This window comes from Uranotaenia lowii, chromosome 3, assembly GCF_029784155.1.
Source record: "Uranotaenia lowii strain MFRU-FL chromosome 3, ASM2978415v1, whole genome shotgun sequence".
Taxonomy (NCBI): Eukaryota; Metazoa; Arthropoda; class Insecta; order Diptera; family Culicidae; genus Uranotaenia; species Uranotaenia lowii.
In genome coordinates this window covers 200,049,922-200,076,139 of record NC_073693.1, presented here as the reverse complement: position 1 = coordinate 200,076,139, position 26,218 = coordinate 200,049,922, and the positions used below count along the sequence as shown (strand labels likewise).

General features: G+C 35.0%; 1 protein-coding gene across 5 annotated transcripts in view; it reads right to left on the bottom strand.

Annotated features, from left to right (window-relative positions):
- Positions 1 to 17,462, bottom strand: part of LOC129754581 (uncharacterized) — a 318,099-nt gene extending 300,637 nt beyond the window's left edge. For 4 of the 5 annotated variants that reach the window (XM_055750719.1, XM_055750723.1, XM_055750721.1 and 1 more), the window contains exon 1: positions 10,262 to 10,493. The gene's annotated coding sequence lies outside the window, so the exon portion shown is untranslated. Of the gene's footprint in view, positions 1 to 10,261; positions 10,494 to 17,329 lie in introns of those variants that run through there. The other variant, XM_055750722.1, reaches the window with a different exon arrangement.
- Between the last annotated feature and the right edge of the window lie 8,756 nt (positions 17,463 to 26,218).

Here is a 26,218-nt window from a genome sequence, read left to right as displayed (position 1 = left end):
ATTCTCCCGTTCGTTTGGATAACGTGCCGCTATTAAGCATACCCACATTCTGAAGAATTTTGATACGTGCTGAAAAAGTTCTGGCAACCTTGCGGTAAATCTAACGAATTTTTAAGAAGTTTAACCTAAATTGAGTTATAGATATATGTATGTTTTTGAAACTTTCTTTAGTGATGTCCAAAATACTTGTAATAATTTTTCTAAATTTCTCAAATTCATAAAATTTAACTTTTAATTGTATTCTGAAATGAGAACCTCAAAGTAAAGTGATATTGTTTGATTGAATGAAGAATAATTAACTTATTCAGAATTAGATTTTGACTTTCATGTAGGTTTGTTAGTTGCATCAGTTTTTGAGTTTTTGATTTCACTCAAATATGATTCATATTTGAACTTTTAAAAGCCATATCGAAGAAATCAGATGAGCTTCGTTTAAGAACTAAACTGGATTATATAATAAAGAGTTAGTCAAATATTTTCCAGACATAAACTAATAAAGTTCAAAATCTAAAGTATTAAATATTATGCTTTTATTTGAATCCAGCATCCATCAATCGGAAAACAGATACGGATATCAAATACAGGTTTCAGAATTTAGATTCAGGATTTAAAATTCAAATATTGAAACCAGGGTTTGAAATTTGGACTCAGAATGAGAATTTATAATCAGAATCCATAATGAAACTAAAATTCAATTGAAAATTCTTAATATGAATTAAATTTAAAAGTGAAACTCAGAGTTAGTAATTTATGAATTTCAAAAAAAAGTATTTTGAGAAAAAATATTGAATCTTCGATTTAAAACTTTGAAATAAACAAATTGCAGCGCATTCTACGAACGAACCCATCAAACCGAAAATTTCGTCCATACTTTTGAAAGCATAACCGAAAAAGAAATGAACAAAAAAACAAACAAATCGTAATGGCAAATTAGTGTCTGAGTGAATCAGCACCAGCCAGATAGTCAGCCAGCGGCAGAGAAAGCCCGAAACGGCCGCGGCGTGATGCTATGCCGATATTCGTTGTTGAGTTGTATGCGTCAAGCCAAAGTCAAAGTTAGTAAGCAACACTAACAAATATAGTATAGGTAGCATCAACAAAGTCAAGTCAGTCACTCGCTACTCTACCCAGTTCAGAGCTTAGTAGGTGAGTCGAGTGGAAAACTCCAGCCAGCCAGTGCCGCAGCCAAGTGCCAAGTTCGGTTCCAGCGAGTAGAGCGCGCACATGTTACAGCTGTTGCCTCAGTCAGGGCTGATGATCAATCGATGATGGGGTGACCCTTGTTGTTAAAACACCATCGAAGCGATCGAGGTTGTTGATTTCTCGCTCGCTTCTTCTGATATGTGATTTCTGTTCGTATTGGTTAGCTTGCTGCTGCCGCTTCACAATGCGATCGTAAATAGCCGGCTTTATACATTATGCATCGGTCGGCTCAATTACAGAGCAGTCGTCTTTTAAATTGGAATTCATTTCACAAATATTGAATTTTATTTTAAAAAAGATGATAACCACCACTTTTGATAGCAGCTGCTTAATGCTTTTTGATTTATTTTGCTTTCTTTTTTCGGAGTCTACTTATAGGCTCATTCATTATCAAAATTCTATAACTTTTCCCGGCGGATTGTTAAGGAGTTACTATCTCAACAAAAAGAAATCCATTCCAAGTGCAAAGCAATGTTGTTTGCTTGACTTTATCAGTACGTACATAAGTGTATTTACACGTTGTTATCTTCTTGTGAAGATGTTTAGTATAAAGCTATTGAGGGAGAATCGAAAGGCTCGACAATTGAGAAAGACAATTTTGATCAGATCTGTTACTATGTTTTTTTTATGTGATCAAAAGTTTTTGACCTTCCATCCTGACAAACCATTGAAAGTGTCTTTTTCTTTTACATGGCGACCGTAACAAAATTTGATTAAATGTTTTTGGTGGTCGCATGTCAATGTTTGATTAGCATTTCCAAACTTTCAGCCAGGATTCACGAAATGGTACATATCGCCGGGTCAAAGGTATCAAAAAAAAAAATAAAGAAAAATGTATTTCCATTTTACTTCTGTACATTGGAAATTTATAGCCATAACCGGTTCTAAATTTAATTTATTTTTTATCAATGACAAAAGACATACCCTTGTGAAACAGCTAATAACTTTTTTGTCTAGCAAGATACGAAGTTACGATTTTCTTTGAAAAAATATAAATTAGCATATAAATTATTAGCAGGCTCAGTTCCACAGAAGAAACAAAAATTATGTTGATTTTTAAGTACAAAATATTAAATTTTCTCATACAAACTTAAAAGTTCAAATTTACTCATGTAAACGTTACTTAAAATCTTTGCAAAAAAGGGGCAGGGGTTTGCAAGGGTTTGAAAAATTCAAAAATGATCCCAAATAGACTCAGTAGAACCAGCCAACATGAAATAGTAATAGAAATGATAATTTATGTCGATGAAAAAAAAGAAACTTTCGATCGCTATCTTGAAAATGTTTAAATGAGTAATTTTTTAAATTTGCGACAACCGGTTATCACGAATTGAGCGAAGGATAATTACCTTCACAAGTATGTGGCTCAAAAGTCGCAAATGTGTTGATTGCTTTCTGGCGATATCAAATATCATTGGAAAGAACTGATATACGATGATTGGGCGGAACTTCATTTGTTACTCTAACGACACTCTACCTTTCACCAGCTTTGATAACATTTTCCCGAATTTTGCAGTCCACTGTAGCTTTATTTGCTTAATTGCATCTATTGGGTTCCCTTTGTTCTTGTCTCAGTCATGACGTAATTTTTTTTTCAATCACGATCGCAGATTTGACTTATAAGAGGTTAAATAAAATCGCAATACAATTTATGGAATGCAGTCATTGTAGATATATCTCTTCCACTTTTGTATGCAATTTTGGCAAACTTTAATAAATCATTTCATATGCTATGTGTATATGAATAACTCTTGTTCTAAAATTTACCTATCTAAATGTTTGCTGGGGATAGCCGACCTTATCAACCTTCATATGCGCTTAAGTGTCAAAATGACACTACTGGATGTTTGCATCCAAATACTACAATTTCTTCGGGAACTCTTAATGAATCCTCGAAATCTTTAATTTTGCATCACTACTTTTTATGGACGCACCCTGAAAGCCCAGGGAAATTTTTCCCTAATCAGACCTTGAGTGTCAATTTGACACTTCTCGCTTAAAACTGCTAAATCTCTCTTGTTTCTCAACCGATTTTCACAAAATTTATAGATTTGGAAACCTCTTAATGTAGCACAAATTCCAACAGTATTCGCCAACTTCAGTATTCCGTTATTCAAAGTCTAAGAAAAAAAAATCCCACAACATGCTTCGGAAAAAGACTGTAAATCAGCTACGGGATACTCAAAAAAAATTCACTTAGTGTCCAAGAAAGTAGATGTTTAATGCAGCTGAACGTTAGGGAATAAGTATATATATATATTTTTTTTTAATTTTTTGAGATCATGACAACAAAAAATGTAAAAAGTGGTGTAATAACCGTACTTTTCAATCAATTAATCGTCAAAATTGTTTCAGTCACACCATTTTGAAAAGAGGATTGGAAAGTTGACATAATTGGCACATTTTGGCGTTTTTAGATTTTCAAAATACGAAACACAGAATTTTTGACAAATTTTCAAAAATAGCTGTTTTTCGAACTTTTGATAAATTTGCTATTTCTTAAATTTGCTTGCACTTAAATTTACCTTTGCACTAGATTTCCAATGTTTTCATGCAAGATTTTCGTAATACATTTATATTCATCAGAAAGGAAATTTCATAATGATTCTAGTGGTCTAGTGATACTTTACGAGGTTTCCAAAACTATAAATTTTGTACAAATCGATAAAGAAACAAAAGAGATATAGTGTTTTAAGTCAGGAGTGCCAAATTGACACTCCAGGGATTGTAACAGGTAAAAATTTCAGGGACGCGTAAGGGTTAATTGTTTTTTTTGGGTAGATTGGGAAAGTTTTTTCATGTTTTATTCGAAAAACAATTCTATTTCTCCAAGGTTCTTTCGTAAAATTTTTCAATGACTTTCAAAGAACCTTTTTCAACTGTTCTTCTAAGGGCCCTGTATGATATCCAAGCTCACTTACACTAACGAAAGACTTTTCAAGGACATTTTTATAGACCTTTCAAGATTTTCCAAGAACTTTTCAAAGGCTCTTCTAAGGGCCTTTAAAAAAAACAATCCCATGATTATAAATGGTTTTTCTTTTGTCTGTACAAGGACTCTTCCTAAGATCCTTCCAAAGGCCAGTTTAAGGACGCTTTCCTAAACGTTTTCCGCTGATTTCTTTCAAAGATGTTACAAGAGTCCTCCAAAAACTCTTTCTAGATCTCTTCCAAAAGTCTTCCAAGGATCCATCTTGGGACTTTTCCAAAGACTCTTTCAAAGATCCTTCTGAGGACTTTTCAAAAAAAAAACTTTTGAAAAATTGTCTCAAGGCTCTTCCAAGGGCCCTTCCGAAGACATTCCAAGGCCTTTTTGCCAGAACCTTTCGAAGGTTCTTCCTGGTACCTTTCATGAGACTGTTCAAGGACTTAGGATGGTTTCTTTCAAAGATATTACAATGGCCCTCCAAACACTCTTCTAGATCTCCGCCAAAAGTCTTCCAAGGATCCATCTTGGGACTTTTCCAAAGACTCTTTCAAAGATCCTTCTGAGGACTTTTAAAAAAAAATAAAAAATTTATCTCAAGGCTCTTCCAAGGGCCCTTCCGAAGACATTCCAAGTCCCTTTTACCAGAACCTTTCAAAGGTTCTTCCTGGAACCTTTCATGAGACTGTTCAAGGACTCTTACAAGGTTATTTCTAAGGACTTTTTCATCAAAGCTCTTTTATGGACCTGCCAAGAGCCAGTGCTCTCCTAAGAACTACACAAGCAAACTTTCGAAGAGCATTTCCAGAACACATTTAAAGATTTATAACGACACTTTTTGAAGGGTTTTTACTGGCTTTTACAAGGCTCACTTCTAAAGGGTGCATCCAAAGGGCCTTTCAAGGATTATGAAATTGATCTTAAGAGAGCAGATATGAACGCATTTAAGTATGAGATTTGTGGCCGTAAATCTAGCTTATATTCTCTCCGAATATACCATTCTTTCAAGCTTAATAACTTTTTTGTCTTAGCTCAAATCATCTTACGTTTTCAAAAGACTTGTTTATAATTTCGTCGAGATTCAGTCAACCACGTTTGTAGAATGTTCACGTGTAAACACATAAATTAGAACCGTAATGGTAATTTGTTGAGTTTTGTGAAAAATAAAAGCTGCCAACATGTCATTTGAAATTGAGCTTTGGTAAATAAATTAGTTTACATTTTCGTAGGTAATGGAAAGAATTATAGAAACATGAGGTTTCAAAGAACGAAAGAACATAAGCCGTAAATAGCCCCAATAGCCCCATATCTATGGGGATTTCAATCAACGCCACGCTGACTTCATCGAGGACTCTGAAAATGAAAGCATATTACTCCCAGTCGTTGGGGATAATGAAACTTTGCAATTCATTTTTGACAAAATTTCTAATTTGGGATTGAATCAAATTAATCACATAAAAAACCAGCAAAATTGCTATTTGGACCTTTTACTAACAAACATTTATGAAGATTTTTGCGTTATTGAAGCGCAAAACCCTTTATGGAAAAACGAGGCGTTTCACACGGCGATTGAATATTCCATATTTATACATGAACATCAAAGACCCAACGATTGCGAATATGAAGAAGTCATTGAATACCAATCTGCAAATTATGAAAACATTAAGAATAGATTAAACAGTGTCAATTGGCAAGAAATTTTTAGGAATGAAGGAAATATCGAAACTGCTGCTGACGTCTTTTACAAAATTTTATTTGGAATTATCTCACAAGAAACACCATTGAAGAAAAGAAGACGTCACCGAAACTCTAAGTACCCGGTCTGGTTCAACAGACAAATCATGAACTTAAAGAATCGGAAACAAAAAGCACACAAAATTTACAAAAAACACAATACTAATGAAAATTTAGCATCGTATTTGAACTTATGCGATCAACTGAACTTGGTCATTAGCAATGCACTTGAAGAATATAATGAGAAAACTGAGCTTGAAATAAAGACTTGTCCAAAGAAATTTTTCAACTACGTGAAAACGAAGTTGAAATCTGGGAATTTTCCGTCAAGAATGCACCTTGACGAACATGTCGGTGATAACTCGGAGCAAATTTGCAATCTTTTTGCAAATTTCTTTCAAGAAATTTATACGACATTTAATGAAGAAGATCGTGATCGCGATTATTTTTCATTTTTCCCAGAATTCTCAAGGGACATTAGCATTAATCAAGTTCATGTGCAGGATATTCTGCAAGGACTAAAAAATCTAGACGCTTCGAAAGGTCCAGGACCAGACGGGATACCTCCTGTATTCATGAAAAGTTTGGCAATGGAACTGACAGCTCCATTGTTTTGGCTTTTCAATATGTCATTGGAATCAGGAAATTTTCCTAAAATTTGGAAAAGCTCATTTTTAGTGCCTATTTTCAAATCTGGTCGAAAGTCTGACATTCGAAATTATCGCGGGATAGCCATTATCTCTTGCATTCCCAAGCTTTTTGAAGCAATTATAAACGAAAAATTATTTTCCCAAATTAAGAACCGAATAACTGACAGGCAACATGGCTTTTTCAAAGGCCGTTCAACCTCAACTAATTTAATTGAATTTATAGACTTTTCATTGAATGCAATGGATAATGGCAACCATGTGGAAGCTCTTTATACAGACTTTAGTAAGGCATTTGATCGCATAGACATACCAATGCTTCTTTTCAAATTACAAAAAATTGGAATAAAATCTAAACTCCTGAAATGGCTTGAATCATACCTGACGAATCGCCAACAAATAATAAATTTCAATGGAAAGAAATCGCTCCCTATTCAAGTCACTTCAGGAGTTCCGCAAGGATCTCATTTAGGACCTCTACTTTTCATACTTTATGTAAACGACATTTCCTTTATTCTCAAAAATCTTAAAATGCTCATTTATGCCGACGACATGAAGCTCTATTTGGAAATAAGAAATGAAGAAGACATCAGCATATTCCAGAATGAAATTCACATTTTCTACCAGTGGTGCAAAAAAAGCCTTCTGAAGCTCAATGTAAAAAAATGCAATTTAATATCATTTAGCAGAAAAAGAACAACACCAAACATCACAATTACATTAGGAGATCAGAATGTAGAAAAATGTGAACGAGTTAGGGATTTAGGAATTATCTTAGACTCTAAACTTACTTTCACAGACCATTACAATACTATCATCCATAGGGCAAATAACATGCTGGGCTTTATTAAGCGCTTTTGCTTTAATTTTCAAGACCCATACACAATAAAAACACTATATATTGCCTATGTAAGGTCTTTACTGGAATATTGCAGCGTTGTTTGGTCACCTTATTCAATTTCACACGAAGAAAGAATAGAATCAGTACAAAAGCAATTTCTACTATATGCTCTTCGTAAATTAGGTTGGACATCATTTCCACTTCCATCATATAAAGCGCGCTGCATGCTCATTGACATACAAACACTAAAAGAACGCCGTGAATATGCAATGGTTTCATTTGTAAACGATATTGTTTCGCAGCGTATTGACTCAAAAGAAATTCTATCAAAATTAAACTTTTATGCACCTTCTCGGCAACTCCGAAATCGAAATTTATTTTTCATTAATAACTATCGCACAAACTACGCGAAAAACGGGCCAATAAATCGCATGATGGCCTCTTACAATCAACACTGCGAAACCATTGACTTTACAATGTCTCGGCAAAAACTCAAACAATATTTTAATCGAAGAAATCTAAACTCTAAAGGAGAAATTGTAAAGCAGACACTGCTTAAACCTAGTCTTAAGGAAATTCACATGTATCAAACTATGTAGTCTACGTTACGGTTGACGAAATAAATAAACTAAACTAAACTAAATAAACTAAAATATAATGAATTTTTCGAAAAAGATACGACGGCTCACCGGCAGTTGTATCTTTTTCGAAAAATTCATGATATTTACGGCTTATGTTCTTTCGTTCTTTGATACCTCTTGTTTCTCTAATTCTTTCCATCACCTACGAAAATGTGATTATTTTCAGGTACAAAGATGTACCAAACGATTTCATAACTTCAGTTTTGAAATTAGTTTAAATTGGTATAGGTCTTCTGAACGAGTCAAAGAGCAGTTCTAGATCCCAACCCAAGTAACCATAAGCATTAAGCCAACCCTTTATCAGCATAAATCAACGTTTCTAACGCAAGTTAGTTTTATATAAGCATTATTAATGCATAGAAGCAAAAAAAAATTGCACTTATGATAGCACTATATGCACATATAAAGCTACTATATAAAGCAAGGGATTGCAGTGGAAAGAGAATTCTTTGCATTTGGAATGGTAATGATCAAAATTCCACAACTGCTTAACAAATTGTTACAATTTGCAACAATTAGCACATTTTTACTCTCTCTAAGCACCGGTTTCTCTCATTTTTACTGAAATCTTCTAATTCTCTCTAACAAATTGCAACAAATTATAACAAATTTAATCATTGGCTGCAAAATTTGTTTGATCATTAACGACGATTCTCCGTTTATCTCAGTCCCCTGATATAAAGTTAACAAGCATTAAGACTGTAGCACTAACACTTCCTGCTAATGCTTATATTAAGCTTTTTTAAAGCTTGTGTGACCCGAACAGTACTTGAAGTACGGGTTTTTTGACCTACCTTATCAGCATCAAGAGTGGTGAAAATGGTAAAGGCGCAAGGAAAGATAAAGGCTGATGCGAGGTCCTCGGTTCGAAACTCATCAAAGGTAATTCATAATTCAATTATAATCACTTCTAATTTCATGGAAGCTTTCATTAAGCAGGCATAATTCATTCAGCAGGTTGATTGATGTTGTAGATAATGATTTAATTTATTTTTTGTTCGTTTTAATTAATCAAAGAATAATTTCCCATTTTGAATCTCCGTTTCACATCAATCATGATCAATCAATTAAATAATTAAAAAGGTATTCTAAGTATGCATTGTTAATGCTTTTATACGGCTGGTGAAAAATGACGTTTTGATGGTGCTCTAATTCAGCATTTGTATTGCTTATTAAAGGCTATGTTGGGATAGTATGAGCATTAATTCTGCATTATATAAGTACATATATAGTGCAAAATAAGCATTAATTCAGAGTTATATATGGGAATGGAATATAGTGTTACATTTTTTTCTCAATCCAAAAGTTTTTTTTCTTCATCCGGTTCGAAAAGCACGTCAAATTTTGGACATCCGTTTTTGTTTCCTGTTGCCTTTTGAGCCAGAGATTCTTAAATAATTTTCGACAAAGGACTAAGTGCATTCAAAACAGCACATTTTTTTGTTTCGATTATATTCGTTTAACCATCTTTATGGCATTCTCGACTCTATCAACGTTGCAATTGGCGGATCGTTATTGAAAAACTTATCCGGTACAACTGTGCTCGATGTTTTCTCTTGGGCTCGAACTCAAGCTCAGGAGACAACAGACTTGCCAACTGAGCTATATCACAAGGCCAAAACAGCACAATGATTTTTGTTTTGGCTTTCAACAAAGCGTAAAAACTAAATTTAAATATCTTTTTATTCACTTTGGGTTTTCAATTGAACGTAGGGGAACCCTCGAACCGATCACACAGCTGTGCTACCACGATCGAAATGCATTCACTAACACTACCTTACACCCCTCAGATACACACCCTTTCACTCACGTTTCGATACAGTCAATCGATGGGCCCACCACACACCAAACGTTGGAACTAGATGCACTTGCACCCAGCTCGTTTGCAGCAGCAATGCATATCACATTATTGCAGCACGCTCTTCGCATTTATTTTGCATGTGTTGAAAATATGTCACGCACTGTCATGAATATGTAAACTTTACGGTACGGACACGGGGCAATACTTCTTTGGACTTCCAGCCAACAAACGAGACACTGATAACTATTCCACACTCCTCGGAATATTTTCGAGACGAGGGATGTTTAGATAACCACCACAGAAGCACTTTGTTGCAAAAATATATGACCAGCTCAGAGTTTCGCCATCATTGACGAGGGCAGCTTGGCTGAACCATTTGAAAGTGTGGAAAACCTTTCACATCGAACCACAAATTTGTAAGGGGCACGCAACACTCGTCACAAACAAAAGCAATAGATGGACAATTACCGGCTGCTTGATCACACGATTCCAAATTAAGATGCCAACGGAACCCGAAACAACGAAAAAGTTCGAAATGAACGAAACCAACAAAACACTCTACGCACAAATTTCAGCACGCGAAAGAAAGTGGAAATCAGCTAAACATGAGCAAAAGAAACCGTGAACAAAACACTCGCGAAAACCACATGCCCTAGCGCTACGACGACGAAACGAAACAAACAACACGACACAACCAGCTTCGATCGAGTACTGATTTGGTTGGGGTGGAAAAAAGAAACCTATCTCACGCAGACAGACCGCTATGCAGCCTGTCTGTCAACGAGAACTGTGGTGGTGGTTGTGCGGCCAACGGGAGGAAACGAAAGGCAGAGTGACGTGTGCGCAAGAGATAGAGCATTATGGTTTGTTTTGTGGAGAGATTTTAGCCCTGTTTGGTTGGCAGTAGGCGACGAGGTGCAACAACAATAATCAAAACAAAAACATTGAGCTCAAACAAAAAGTTTGTTGATTCCACAGCTGTTCGTAGTTGAGGGCCTTGCGCAAAACAGACGAGATGAGTTCCGAGCTAGCCGTTCTGTTTTGCTTGTCTGAATGGATATCGGTGCATGTTAATGAATACATTTAAAAAAATACTCTCTTGTGTTTTTCTATGTCACTGATATTTCATTGGATCTCACATATTTTTTCGAAACTCCCAAGACAGTTATCTAAAGAAACGTGACGTAGTCGCGGTAAAACCTACTTTTATGGACTCTTGGGAGCAAAAAAGGATAGGAAATTATAATCTAGCCTTGGAATCCTCTAACCCTACCAATATCCTTCCCTGGCTCATCCTATTTCATGTATCAAAGTACGACTTTGAAGTTTACCCGCCGAAACATCAACAGATCCCCCAAAGAAGTCAAGTGTTATTCACGTGCACATCTGTATCGCCGGCTTCAGCAGTCGACAACAATCTTCAGACTAATCCAACTGCTACAAAATTGTTAGTAAAAAAATTAAAGAAAAATCAAGTTTGGCGGTTTCAACGCAAAGATTGGTTCCGATGATTAGGGCCTTGAAGGCTGTATAGAACGCCATGGGCAAATGATAAAAAAACGGAGAAATTGGGACACCCAAGTAACCTCATGTGTACGACGATGAAGGAGAAGCTCATGATGCTGCCAAGAAATTCTTCATCGTCACACATTTAAGGTAACTTGGGTATTCCAAAGAATTAAATTGACCACATATTTATCAGCCGAAAACGGACTAGGAGGCTTCTTGCTGCCCGCTGAAAGCAAAGCGAAGGCATGGTATCAGTATTGGCGAGAAACGACTGCGAGTAGCGCGTGTCAAACGGCGCAATGAGCAAATTGATTTTCGTTACGAAACCCTATTGGAGAACCCAGAGTTAAAAAGGACATTGAACGTTGAAAAGCTTGAAACTATATTGATATTCGTTTACTGTACAATATTTCTGATCCCTTTAGCCCTGTCCACGCCAAGCAACCTGATTGATTGATGTGCGTTTATTAGGACGGGTGCTGTGCGCCAAGCGATTAAGCAACCGTACTCCAAGCAGCTTGAACTGTGATTTTTGATGCTGAGACTTTTTTATGGAATATGACTATTTCCAGTAGTTTGGTAGCCAGTTAACACCTGATGGTATCAGGAAGGACTTCGAAAATCAAACCCAAATAAGAAGGGGCCCGATAATGTGTTTTTAATTTCTTTGTGTGATCAGTCGGACATCGTCCTGTAGAAGGGCAACATCGAGCCCGAAACCGGTCGACAAAAAAGGTAATTTTTAATCCTTTTTCCGTTTTGTAAGAACGTTAAGTGTCGTGTCCTGTAATACGTCGTGTGTTAATTTTCCCGATAATGATTTGCGGATGTTCAAAACACGTGAGAGAGGAGGTCACGTGAGATCTGTGATGTAATACAAGTGCGAAACTTGGTGCAATATTTTCGTGCTTTATGAACTGACAACTGTATCACTAAAAACTATGATGGCAATTATTCCGCTTGGGACCAAAATCGTCTGGATTGCAAGAAAACAGCTCAAAATGACACTAGAATTGTCAATTACCTGTAATACGTTACTCATGAAAAATTGTCACTGTCATAATCTGTTGCAACCGTTGCAACGGTTACAATCGCAGAAGCTGTGAAAAGTTGTGCAGCCTGATTCACCTGCAAAGTGCCATCAATTTCGACGGGAAACTGGCAGTACAGTGTGAGGCCCAAAATTTCACTAACAGCACCACTGTCGGATACTGCAGTGGAGTCCAAGACGAAAGCAGCTTATTTAAAAAAATGTAATGTGATCAGAAATAAACGTTTTGTTGATTTTTTCTTCGGGTTTCCAGGCGGAACATCCTGCAAATTGGAACAAATACCATATAGAAAATGCAGAAAAAGTTGCTCCTGCGGGAGAAAAAATGGATTTGGACGGAATTCAGAACAGACCGTCAAAACGTTTGACATTTCAATTCCGTTCTTTTCTATGCCTATATTCTATTGTTTAAATTAGTGTATAGAAAAAAAATTAGTAACTATTTAATTTGATTTTAATTTGAAAGGAATTTTCTGTTATGGCTGAAAGATTATCTAAATTCTTTGAAGGTAAATGGCTGATGGAAGCCAATTCGAGCGTACGGGAATACTTCAAAATTCCCTGCCAATTACAGGAGAAACCCGTTTCGAACCTTCAGGTGAATTTATAGTTGTTTTTCAGAGCTGTTTTTCTAACCTGAAGTCGTCCTGTAATTTTAGCCGTTGAAAACACAGGATGAAATCCTCCTGATCACAGGAGAAAAGATTAAGTGTGTACATCTGTCATCAATGAGCAGTCCGTTAAAATATTACGTAACACAGATAATATTCAATTTAAAATTGGATTCACTTAAAACGTGTTGTCCTAAAATACGAAAACGTTATTGAGCAAACGAGGGGCAATTACATATCAGGTGGAATGAATCATCCACATCTGATTCACAGCAACACAAGCAGAAGATTCAACATATTGTGCATGTGATAATTGAGTTTACAATGACCAGAGAGTGCTCTGACCAGGATGCTACAATGAGATTTACACAGAGTTAACAAATATTTTGATACCACTTGAGAGAATTTTTCCAAAAATAGTTTGGTTTGACAACAAGTGTTCAACTCCTTCCAATATCGTTCATGTTGGACAGAAGACAAAGAATTAATTTGGTTTCTGACCCAGCATGGCGAGATTGGGACAGCCGGTTCTGGTCCGCAAAAATCTTGTTCCGATCCAGCTCTGGCGAGTTCGTCGGCACATTCGTTTCCAAAAATTCCCGTATGCCCGGGTACCCATACGAGGTTTAATCCGTTGCTTTCAGCAAGTTCTACGACTGCGTTTCGGCACGCGATTACCAATTTTAATCTGGATTTTAAGGCGTTAAGCGCTTTTATTGCAGCTTGGCTGTCTGAACAAAATTAAATTGTTTTGAACATAACTTTCATTTGGAGAGCAATTTGCACACCATACATGATTGCATACAATTCAGCCTGGAAAATAGTACAGTATATACCTAGAGGTTGAGAATGTTCTATGTTCAACTCGAGACAGAAGATTCCTGCACCTGCAAGGCCGTTTGATAGCGAACCGTCTGTGTAGAATACTATATGAAAGGACATTTGTTCCTCCTAGAAGCCTGATGTCCATTCTTGGATAAGAGGAAAACTTATGCTAAAGTTTTTGTAGGGAAAGCAATTTGCAAGTGTTAAATCATTGGGTGCTATACAGAACAAATTAGTTTGGAGAAATTTAGGCCACACACTAGTGTGGCTTAAAGAACACGTGTAGAGTTTTTATTGAAAAGAGGGCTTCTAGTGCTGAAATAGGGGTTGTTGTGTACGATCCGGACATCCCTAAGAGGCACAATCTTTGAATATGGTTTAGTTTTGTCCGAACTGTTGCAACATAACCTTTTTGCCCCCATACTAAACATCCGTAAGCCAGAATTGGCCGTACTATTGTAGAATATATCCAATATTGTTTCCAGTTGCGCGTCGACACTGTCCGAAAGCCATGCAGGCTTTTTTTTTTAATTCTGAATTCAATATGAGCAGACCAAGTTGGTCCGATAAGTTTATCTCAGAGTCGTAAAAGATTAGGGGTCGAACTCCACAAATATTGCGTTTTTTTGTAAATAGAACTAAGTTTGATTTCACTGACTGAAAGGGTTACTCCAGAACCCCAATTTTCAACTGAACGCAGAGCTTATTGCATTATGTCAAAAAGTGTGCTGGTGCACATGCCATTGATCAAAAGTAGATAATCGTCGGCAAATCCAAAGGAAGGGAATTGAATCTCTTCCGCATTCGGGAATGAATTTTACAGTTATTTTTCTCCACTTTTTAGGAATATAACCAGTTGCAAGACTGCTTATCATGACTTTTTTAACTACAAATTTGATATGAGAATAAGAAAAGGAAGCACTCCATCTCTACCAGGAGATTTGTACTGAGCAAAACCATCGATTGCCTATTTTAAAGATTCGTCAGTTATAACCTTGCGAGCAAAATGTCAACTTTCTGATCTACTTGAGAAAAATTCTTGTTCAACAGAAAAAGTTGGCAGAACACAATCCGGAAAATGAATATTGAAAAGACATGCTAATGTCCCTTCATCATTTGAAGAGTAATCTCCATTTGAGGTTTTGAGATTTGATACTTGATAATGCTTCGATTTAGCCAAGACTTTGTTGAGTCTACATGCCTCATTTATTTAAGCCAGAGGTGAGCAACCTTTTGCAGCAACGGGACAATTTGAATTTGAAATATTTTCGGCGGGCCGCACTCAATATAATATTTATCTATTCTTTTCTATTCTTTTCTATTCTTATTTGTTTAAAGAGGATTTTAACCTTCGTGGTCATTCACCCTCTGTATCGAGGTATTGGTTACATTTAAATTTTTTAAGCTAAATTTCTGATATTAAAATTGCACTTTGTAAAAATTTTTACAAGCCTTTTTTTCATAGGCTGGATGCAAAGTTTCTTCTATATTATAATAATATTTCTTAATAGTTAATAGAGCTTTACGTCAATTTTTAAAACGACAAATTTTTGACGATAAAAAGGGAAAGCAACAGTAATTCATGTTTTTAAAGAAAACAGATATTTTACACCGTTTTTTTAAATACAAGATGAAAAATATCAGCCAAAATTGAACAATTATCTGCATGACTGAGTCCTGAAAATTTTTCAATAATTTAAATTTTTAAATCGATTTGAACTTTTTTACTGGTCTTTCTTACGAACAAAAACATCATTTGTTTCCTCTTTTTTTAGAAGAAACGAAAATTTAATCCTTTTTCAAACCACAGACTTCCAATTTTCTGTGGCTCGAAAAAAGTTTGAACCCTTTTCGAGGAATACTCTTTTTTGTTTGTTATTAAATTGGTAGACTTAAAATCCTTCTTCTGTGCCAATTTTCAAAAACATTTAACACAATTCAATTTTTTTCCTCGATGACCAGATTTTTTTTCTACAAACGATGAAAAACTGTTCCGTATAAGACCGTTACATTGCTGCATTTTGAGCGATGTTTTTGAAATCTCAGAAAAAAATCATAATTTCACAGGTTTTTAAACAAACTTTGTCAAAATAACAGTTTTTGATTCTAAATTTTTTTACAGAGTTAATGGATTGTCGTGAATTTAATTTAGATGCTACTGGGATAGGCTTTTTTCAGCTGATTCATGAAAATCTTATGAATATGGTAATGTCGATTGCCTATTCTCAAGAAAGAAAAAAACTAAATTTATCGATGTTCGGCAAGATTATTCTATGAAATTTCTGAAAACAGCATCACAGATAATCGTCACTTAATTTTCAGGTCGAATCACAGAATTACAAACATTGCTTTTGTCGAGAATTCTGAAATTTTGTTGGAGACTTTGAAGCTTAGTCATGTTGATAAGAAATCTGAAATCGTTCTCCCAGTCCTTATTATTCGAAATTTCAAAAAAATCATTTGTATTTTTTTTGGTATTCGAGTGCTAACAGAACAAGTCATTTTTCAAATTTAATTGAACAATTTATTTTTGGAAAACAAATATCTGCTGAGTAAATTCATCATAAAACTTTATCTTTGCTTGAAACAAAAAAAAGATTTCACTAATGGACTAAGAAATGGCTGAGATCATCTTTATCCTAGCGATTTTTTGAAAACCCACTCGATTCGCTTTAATGAATTTGAAATTGAAAGTGGTAGTTAAATAATTAGGAAAAATGTAATCGGGATAAATAAAAACTCCAATACTACGTTTTGCCAATAAAAAAGATTGCATCTATGCCTTTACTAGTACACAAAAAATGCTTAAAATTCTAGAAGAGTATAAATTTGAGTGGTTTTTTGGCAAATGCTACAGTAAACAAGTGAAATTCATATCTAATCATATTACTTTCTATTCAATTTTCTTTTATCTATCTGTTTGGACCAGTTTTTAATGATGATTTACGATCTACCGTAAAAAAGTAATATACATTCAATTTGAGAAAAGCTTCGCGGGCCGCACAAACATGTTTTGAGGGGCACATGTGGCCCGCGGCCCGCGGGTTGCTCATCCCTGATTTAAGCCTAAAATGTTTGTACAATAGGTCTGCCAGCTAGAACGCTCAGCCGCTCTCATAGCTTTCCTGTACGCTCTTCGAGCAGACTTAAAAGCTTCAAAACCTTCCGTACGCCGTCTCAGGTCGTTGACAGCTGTAAATATTGAGTAGTTAACAGTTTTAACAAAATAGATTTGCATTTAAGATAATTACATAAGATACGAAAAGAAAATAAAAAAAATTCTTCTACCATTTGTTTCTTCTAAACCACTCTTGTCTGCTTCGATACCACATCATTGCGGCGTAGAAAAAGGCTCGCCGCTCTATTAAAAAGTATCAATTCAGAATATGCTACCCTGTAGGGCAATCCTACATTTAGACAAACTGTAAGGGACTCATCTATTTCATCAACCGTGTGACACCCAGTTTTATAACCAAAATGACGTAAATGAGCCATAAATAACCAAATTTGCCGTCCCCCCAAAGTAAATAATCCACTTACAGCTTTGTCGTCATCAAAGTCCCAATCCGGTGACGCTTGCCGATCGTTGACGATGATGGGCGGGATTGTTGTGGCGCTCGGGGAATTTTGGGGCTCTTCCGGAATGACGGAAAAGCGTCCCCGCTGTAGGAACGGTGAGGCGGGCCCGTAGTTTCCTGTTTAGCGTAAATGTAAAGGACAATAAAAAATGGTAAGTTGAAAAACATCTCATTATTAGTTTAAATGCTGCATACCCGTTTGTGGAATCAGCCGGAATCGACCGACGGTAGACTCTGGGGCACCCGCTGGAGGAGCAGTTACTCGGAATCGACCACGACGAGTGGCCGATCCGTCGTCCAACCCATTTGATGTATCGTCTTCCATTACATCTGAAAGAAGATAAAGAATAGAAGAAGCAGTTTTAAAACAGATTTTGAATACATTTTTTTTCAAGCCTTGGTTTTTAAAATACTATAAAACTTTAAAAATGTTGTTATAATTTCATTTATGAGTTATAAATGTCATAAATGTCATAAATGACAAAAATGACAAAAATGACAAAAATGACAAAAATGACAAAAATGACAAAAATGACAAAAATGACAAAAATGACAAAAATGACAAAAATGACAAAAATGACAAAAATGACAAAAATGACAAAAATGACAAAAATGACAAAAATGACAAAAATGACAAAAATGACAAAAATGACAAAAATGACAAAAATGACAAAAATGACAAAAATGACAAAAATGACAAAAATGACAAAAATGACAAAAATGACAAAAATGACAAAAATGACAAAAATGACAAAAATGACAAAAATGACAAAAATGACAAAAATGACAAAAATGACAAAAATGACAAAAATGACAAAAATGACAAAAATGACAAAAATGACAAAAATGACAAAAATGACAAAAATGACAAAAATGACAAAAATGACAAAAATGACAAAAATGACAAAAATGACAAAAATGACAAAAATGACAAAAATGACAAAAATGACAAAAATGACAAAAATGACAAAAATGACAAAAATGACAAAAATGACAAAAATGACAAAAATGACAAAAATGACAAAAATGACAAAAATGACAAAAATGACAAAAATGACAAAAATGACAAAAATGACAAAAATGACAAAAATGACAAAAATGACAAAAATGACAAAAATGACAAAAATGACAAAAATGACAAAAATGACAAAAATGACATAAATGACAAAAATGACAAAAATGACAAAAATGACAAAAATGACAAAAATGACAAAAATGACAATAATGACAAAAATGACAAAAATGACAAAAATGACAAAAATGACAAAAATGACAAAAATGACAAAAATGACAAAAATGACAAAAATGACAAAAAGTACAAAAATGACAAAAATGACAAAAATGACAAAAATGACAAAAATGACAAAAATGACAAAAATGACAAAAAATGACAGAAATAAAAAAAATGACAAAAATGACAAAAATGGCATAAATGACAAAAAATTTTGTCTGGGGCGCAAACTAACTTGTAATATAAAATTGCATATGTTAAACATTTCCGTTGAATTACAAATCAAACAAATATAATTTTATACTGTTTATTATATAAATTTCATTGACCGCTTGATATTTGAATCAAGGAATGTAAAATTATAGCAAATCAATTTATTTTTATTCACTTTTTGAAAAAGACTAAAATTACATCCAAAGAAGTTGAAAATTAAATCTCTTTTTCATCACACTTGAGAAAATATAGATCCCTTTTGATTTAGATTCTGTATACTTTTTGATTTTTTTATCTGTGTTAAGACGTTTTCCACTTATCCAGTTCTCACTTATCAAGGTACGACTGTACACGACTCGGATTGGTTTGGGGAAAAAGCAGACATTTCTAGAAGCTGCTTTTAAAATCGTCGTATTTCGAAAAAAAAATCGTTTAAAATAATTGTTTAAAACTAAACTTTTAACAGGTTTTTGATCGCTTAAAAAGAAAATCTAGTTTATGTAGAAATCGATTCAAAATACTAATTCCTATTTTTAAGGTAAAGATCTAAATGAAAAATCACATTACGCTGCTTGAGCAATTAAAATATTTTGTTTTTCAAATTCAAGAAAATCCTATCCAATTAAAAAAAAAGCATTAAATCTATAGATATATTAAAACGAATTTCTGTCTGTCTGTTCCCTATTGACTCGGAATCTGAACTGATTTACTTGAAACTTGGCAGGTGGATGCTTCTGAGGCCTGGGAAGGTTCCTATTATGGTTTGAAACCCCTCCCTCTTACTGGAAGAAGGGAGGGGGTCTTTCAAGTAAAAGACAAATGTTTGCATATCTCTAAAACTGATCATGCAAATCAAACTAAATATGGCAGGGGAGGGTATTTGATGTTAAGGAATGCTTCCATGAATATTTGGAACACCTCCCTCATTCCAATGAGAAATTAAGAAGGGGGGGGGGGCTACCTTACAACTTTTTTTTCAAAATTCGAGAACGAATAGAACAAATGGAACCAAATTTGGCAAGGGAAGGTATTGGTATACGAGAAATGTTTTAAAAATTATTTCAAGCCCTCCCCTTTTACCAGTGGGGGTATTAAAAGGGGGGAGGGGGCTTCCGTATTCTTTTATTGCATAACTTGAGAACTATTCGAGCAAATGGAACCTAAATGTGCTTGGAAGGGCATTTGGGTACGAAAAATGGTTCTTTGAATATTCGTCTCTGGGGGGGAGGGGCTTTCTTACATTTTTTTCAGCAAAACTGGAAAACTTCTCAATAAAATGGAACCAAATTAAGCATGGAAAGGCATTTGCATACCAGAAATGTTTCTATGAAATTTTGAAAGCCCTCCGTTATTCCAGAGGAAAAAAAATTGAGGGGGGAGGGTGCTCCCATAAAATTTTTCGCATAACTCGAGAACATATAGAGCAAATAGAACAATTTTGACATGGGAGGGCTTTTGGATACGATAAATGGTTATATGCTTGTTTGAGACTCCATTTTCCTTCTATTGTGGATAATGTTAAGAAGGAGTAGAGCTCCCATACAATTTTTTTTGCACAAACCAAGAAGTTATCTTATAAATGCAACCAAATATGATATGGAAACAATCATGCAATCGAGCAAATGGAACAGAATTTGGCATGGGAGTATATTTGAATGCTTAAAATGTTTCTATCATGATTTGAGACCTGAAACATAAGTGGGAATTTTAAAATATTTTGATAACTAATCGAGAAAATGGAACCAAATTTTATGGGAGCATATTTGTGTACAGGTTATTTTTTTTATGCTTTCAGACGTCTTTCTGCTTCCATAGGGGAGATATAAAGAGAGGGTCACCCATTTTTAGAATAACATGAAGAGAATGGAACCATACATGGCATGGGACCTTATTTGTATACAACACATGTTTTTTTCTGATGGTTTGAGACCCCTTAATTTTTTTTCACTAATATGATAATTAATCGAGAAAATTAGACCAAATTTGACAAGGTAGGGTAAACAGAGCCAAATGTGGCCGGTGATGCTATTTTGTTACGAAAAATGTGTCTATGATTGTTTGAGACTCTCTCTACATTGGAAACGGATATAAAGGATTCCATATATTTAAAAAAGATTGATGTAATTAATAAACTCCGGCCGGAACAAATTTCAAATCCTTCTTTTGTTTTTTCTGTAAAGTTGAAAAGACTCCCATCATCCACAATTTGTTTTGTGCTCTTGCAATCTTTCGGATATTTGACAAATTTTTCGAAATTTCCATAAAATACATCAAACTTTATTTATATTTCTTCCTTCGGGTTTTTTGGAAATTTTGAAGGGGGGGAGGGGGGTGGACAAAAGAAGACATTGATATTTGTTCCGGCATTATAAACCAAAAAAAAAAATCAGAGTCATGAAAAGGATAATGATGAATGATGAAAAAAACCATTTTAAAAAAGTTTTGAAAAAAGAAAAATATTTCCTTTTTTGGTTTGAAGAAACCTCTAAATGATTTTGACATTTAATTTTAAATGTTGTGCAAATAAATGGAAAGTTAAATAAGGGACCGTTAAAAAATTACGTAACGCAATATGACGTAACGATATTTTTTGGAACCCCCTTCCCACTACTTAACACATTCTTATCAGATGTTCTATCCAAAATCTAAAAAGCATTACAAGGTTTTCTGAAATAAAAAAAGTACATGTTACAATTTTTGACTGCTTTATCGGTTCATTACGCAGATAAAGGCTTTTTCTATCGAAACATATCGTTGTTTGTTGCAATATAACAAAATTTACTGTGGTTGGTTTTTTGGACCACAAGGTTTCTATTTTGGACCACCCTCTGGACCTATTTTGAACCACCCTTAAGCTTAAAAGTTTTTTAGTCAAGATTTTACTATATTGACGACAGCGATTGATGCGCAATTATGCGAAAAAATCAGTTAATCTTGTCTTTTCTGATTCCTGTAGTCAAGTTTCGTTTGTTCGATAAGCATGTATAGAGTTAAAAGCAGAAAAACTCCTCCGTTAGTGTGTTTCAAATGTTTTAAAAATTCTGACAGCACACTGCAATCTCGACGAAATTTGTGTTGAATACTGGCCAGTTGGCTTATCTTAAGGATCAATTTTCAGAACGCAAATCTCCTTCAGGTGAACCCATGATAAGTTAAGAAAGTCTGACATCATGAACTCCGCGACATCAATTGAAGCATTTTGACTTCTAAAACCTTAGTGGATTTGGTTTGGCTTCAGTTCTGTAGAAAACATAGATTTAAAAAAGATAAAAATGTGCGTAAATTATGCTATCTTTTTAATCATCTAAAAGGCCAAATGTTTTTTGCTGAAAAATTCCCAGAAAATCAGTTATATCTGTAAATCAACTTTTGTTATAGGAAAAAAAATATCGTTGGAGTAAATTTTCCAACAGCTTTTTTTATTGCATAGCAACAGGGACTGAAAAACTAGAGTTTATGTACATTTTCGCTTGAAATTTTTACACATTCCAACACATTCTTTTTCGTTGTACAACGTTCATGATCGTTTAACAGCAAGTTTATTTAATACCCAGGTTATGTTGAGTGGTCCAAAATAAGTCCCTCAGGAATTCAGTAGGACTTATTTTCGACATGGGTCTAATTGCAATCAAAACAAGATTTTGTTGGTTCTCCGAGCTTGCAAACTAGTTTTCAAGTGTTCTATCATAGCTGTGAACATGTTTGTAGTTGTTAAATTCATCACAGCTATGCAGAAAACCTCTTCAAAGTTGACTCCAATAATGGTACGTCCTCCTGAAAATGGCCTTCAATTTTCTCTTCCTTATCAACTCATTCAAATGAAATGTTAGATATGTTTAGAATCATAAGAAGGAGCTTTAACTATATTTGTTCATAGTTTTCATGACCAACATGATTTATTAGAGGAATATTGGAAAAAAGCTGCAAGGTGGTCTAAAATATGTACCCGGTCTAAAATAAGTCCGTTACCCTATACGCTTTGTTCAATGATATAGTTCGCAATTTTGTTGCATACAAGCTTTCGTGTAATATATTTCAATTGATTAGTTATTTGCATTATTTTTGTTTCCCCCCTCCCCCTTGCGATGTTACAACTCCGAGTGACAAAAGAAGGATTTGAAATTTATTCTGGCCTTATGAACAATCCAAACATTATGTTACCTTCCGTTTTCACGTCCTGGCTGATGACTGATGAGTATTCCCTTGCAGGCTAACGATTATTCGCTTTGGTAGTTTTGGTTGATTTCTTCTAGCATAGTGATAGGTATTTGCTTTCACAGATAGCTTATTTATTGCCTTTTTTTAAACACTTATTTATTTCTTCTTCGGCTTGGACACTAAATACTGTTCAACAATTTGATATTTTTCATACATTCACTAAACTTAAGACGGCAAGGAAAGAATAACAGTCATCAATCATCGAAATAATGACTCATGTTTCCTAGTGGTATTATACACATTTGCTACACACAGCTGAGGATATATAGCCTAATAACGTCGAAACGAACTATCACCACACCCTCCAAAACTACAGATGTTGAAATACGTTAACTTCCTTTTGCGCTGTGAAGTCATTCAGCAGGTATCCGTGTAAGAAAGCTACAGGACCATGGTTAATTCAGATATGTAGCACAAGGAATACACAGCGTTAAAGTTATAAATATTTATAACATTGAAATTTATTGAGATAATTATCTAAATCGAATTGAAAAGTATTAACATCAATAGCTAAATCTCGTTTTGTCGAAAATATACGTTACAATTTATCTGATTTTAGACCACTGTGCATCAATCGGACAATGAACTGGTTTGTTATACATACTCCGAACGCAATAGAAAAACCAAAATTCATCAAAAAAAACCTGCTGACAACGACGATGATGTTTCACAGCTGTATATTCTCCACTTCCCCAATTTTCTATGATTACAGTTTCCCCTTGATGAGGTGTTTTCTCCCCCTCTTTTCCTTTCGACACTACTTTGCACATTGCTCGTAACACTCCTCAAGGTGCTGAATTTCTTATTAGCTGAGCAAACAGAATGCGATTCATTTTTTCGTAGAGCACTGTTGAAATATGTGTATAAACAACGATCTACACTTACTTTTTTTTCCTAGCAGCAGTGAAATTTTGGGAGAACACGCGCGCCGCGACGTTAACACAAGAAACGACGCTTCCGCAGAGAGGAAAAAAGTATCACTAGGCTCCCAGAATAAAAGCTATTTTTGCTGCCAGAATTCGTTTGCCAATTTTCTTCCTTGACGTATTTTTTTGTTGTTGGTTGTTGTTTCTTTCTGCCGCAGCGACCGGCTTTTCACACTGTCGATGTTTTCGTGTTAAACAAGCAACGACGAGGACGACGTCCGTACGGCCGCTTGACCAACCGACACAACTGACCGACCGCGACGATTCGCCGTTTCCGAAAGTCGTACAGAATCGGTTTGGATGGATGTTTATATTTTCTTTCTAGCAGCTTTACTTTCGAAGTGACCATTTGGCCATGTTTCGCTCGGTTTGACCGGCAACGACGATGACGACGGCGACGCTCGATACAATTTCGGCCACCGCACTCTATAAACAAATATCTCGTGTAATCCTTCAAAAAGAACAGATGATTTAATTATCCCCGTACCACCGCCAGCTTCAGCTCACCCCCACGATCATCTTCTTCATCATTGACGCAGCATCACGAGATCACTCAGGCACGACACTGCAATTAGAGGTAGAGAAATTGAGAAAAGAAAAACATGAGTAGAGGTAGGTACCTACACAGTAGTTCTAGCAGCTACCAAAAATTAATTAGCTTTAGTCAAGGAATTGGAGCGTGACCGACTAAAAGGATTCGCGAAAACTAGTGTAAATATTTAAAATCTATGGTAGATTTCGTTCTTGATGTTTGGCCATGTCGGCTTAAATGAGGAAGGTAAATTAATACGGTCTTAAAATGAAATGAGTAAACCGTAATGAAGAAAATATTTGGGTTTTATGTGATTTTGCTAAAGTAATCCATTCAGTTTGTAATAAAGTCGAAATTTTCTAATAAAATAAATGAATTAAGGCTATGATCATTTAGAATCCGTGCAGTTACAAACGTGTGTATTTTAAAAACTATTCGAAAAACTTTCTATAGAGGAAATGAAGGTGTTAATATGACATTTAATGTAAAAACATATAAAAAAAATTATCAATGATTCCAAGAAATACTCTATTTTTTTCATAAAATCATTTTTTTTTATGTTTGCATACTTTTTTCAGTCATGTATTGATTTATTTTTTTTTACCATGGAAGCCAAACCTTTGCAAAATCATGATATTTTACACAAACTCAGCTGGAAAAAGCAATTGGAATCTGGTTGGAACCTTTTCATGAGTAGGCATCTAGAATAATTTGATCTCTTAAATCCGGTTTTAACATAAATTTGTTTGTCCATCAGAACACATCTGTCACATTGCGTAAAAACCGGATGCACAGATTGCGATGTTTGTAAATGATCATTATTAGTTATTAACTTGGTGTCTACTAGTCAGGCAACACTTTTTGCCTGTCGGAAATGGATTTTTTGCATTATTTAAGGAGTCTGCGTTCCGTTATCCCCAATAATCACAGACTTTTTACCATATTTAAGATCAAGGGTTGCTCTCCGATGGTTGATTTGAACTTCGTGTGGATCCTAGAGTGGCTCCTTATACTTCTTAACCATTTGGTTCGAAAAAAAATCGGAAAAAATCAACAGTTCATGAGCTTTGAAGTCAACAATGAAGAAATTTTCGAGGTGCAAAATGCGTAAAAGGAGCAAATTTGTGCAAAATTATTTTAACCATGCCTTTTTGCATCGTAAATATCTCAAACAAACGTTAACTTAAAAATCTATCAAAAATAGGCAAGATAGTCCTTTTCATAACCAACACAACGCTCCTAAAGTTTTTCATATCCGAGCTCTATTAACGTAGCTATCACCGAAATAAAGTGCCCGGATACTAAATGATAATAGCCTTACGCAGTACGGTGATAAGGTATCCAGAGAAACTGGCGTTGTCGGAGTGTCCTCGTGGATACGTATAAATTGACAAACTGGAGTATGTAAGAGGAGTCCACACGATGAGTCAGGGTGTCAAAAATAAAAGTTTGCTGAAGTTCGGTACGATGTTTTTCAAGCATGGCCAGATTTACAAGGGCACGTCTTTGTTCGTAAAACGGAAGACGAAGCGGTTCAGTCCAGGGAAGACGTCGTAAAGCATACCTTATAAAACTACGTTGAACTCGTTCAAGGCGGTAACTCTGTGTGTGCTGAAAAGGAGCCCATATCTGAGCAGCGTATTCCATAATGCTTCGTACTGATGCGCAGTAAACAGTTTTCAACGTTTAGATGTCCTCAAAATCCTCGGTATTACTGTTATCAATCTTCAC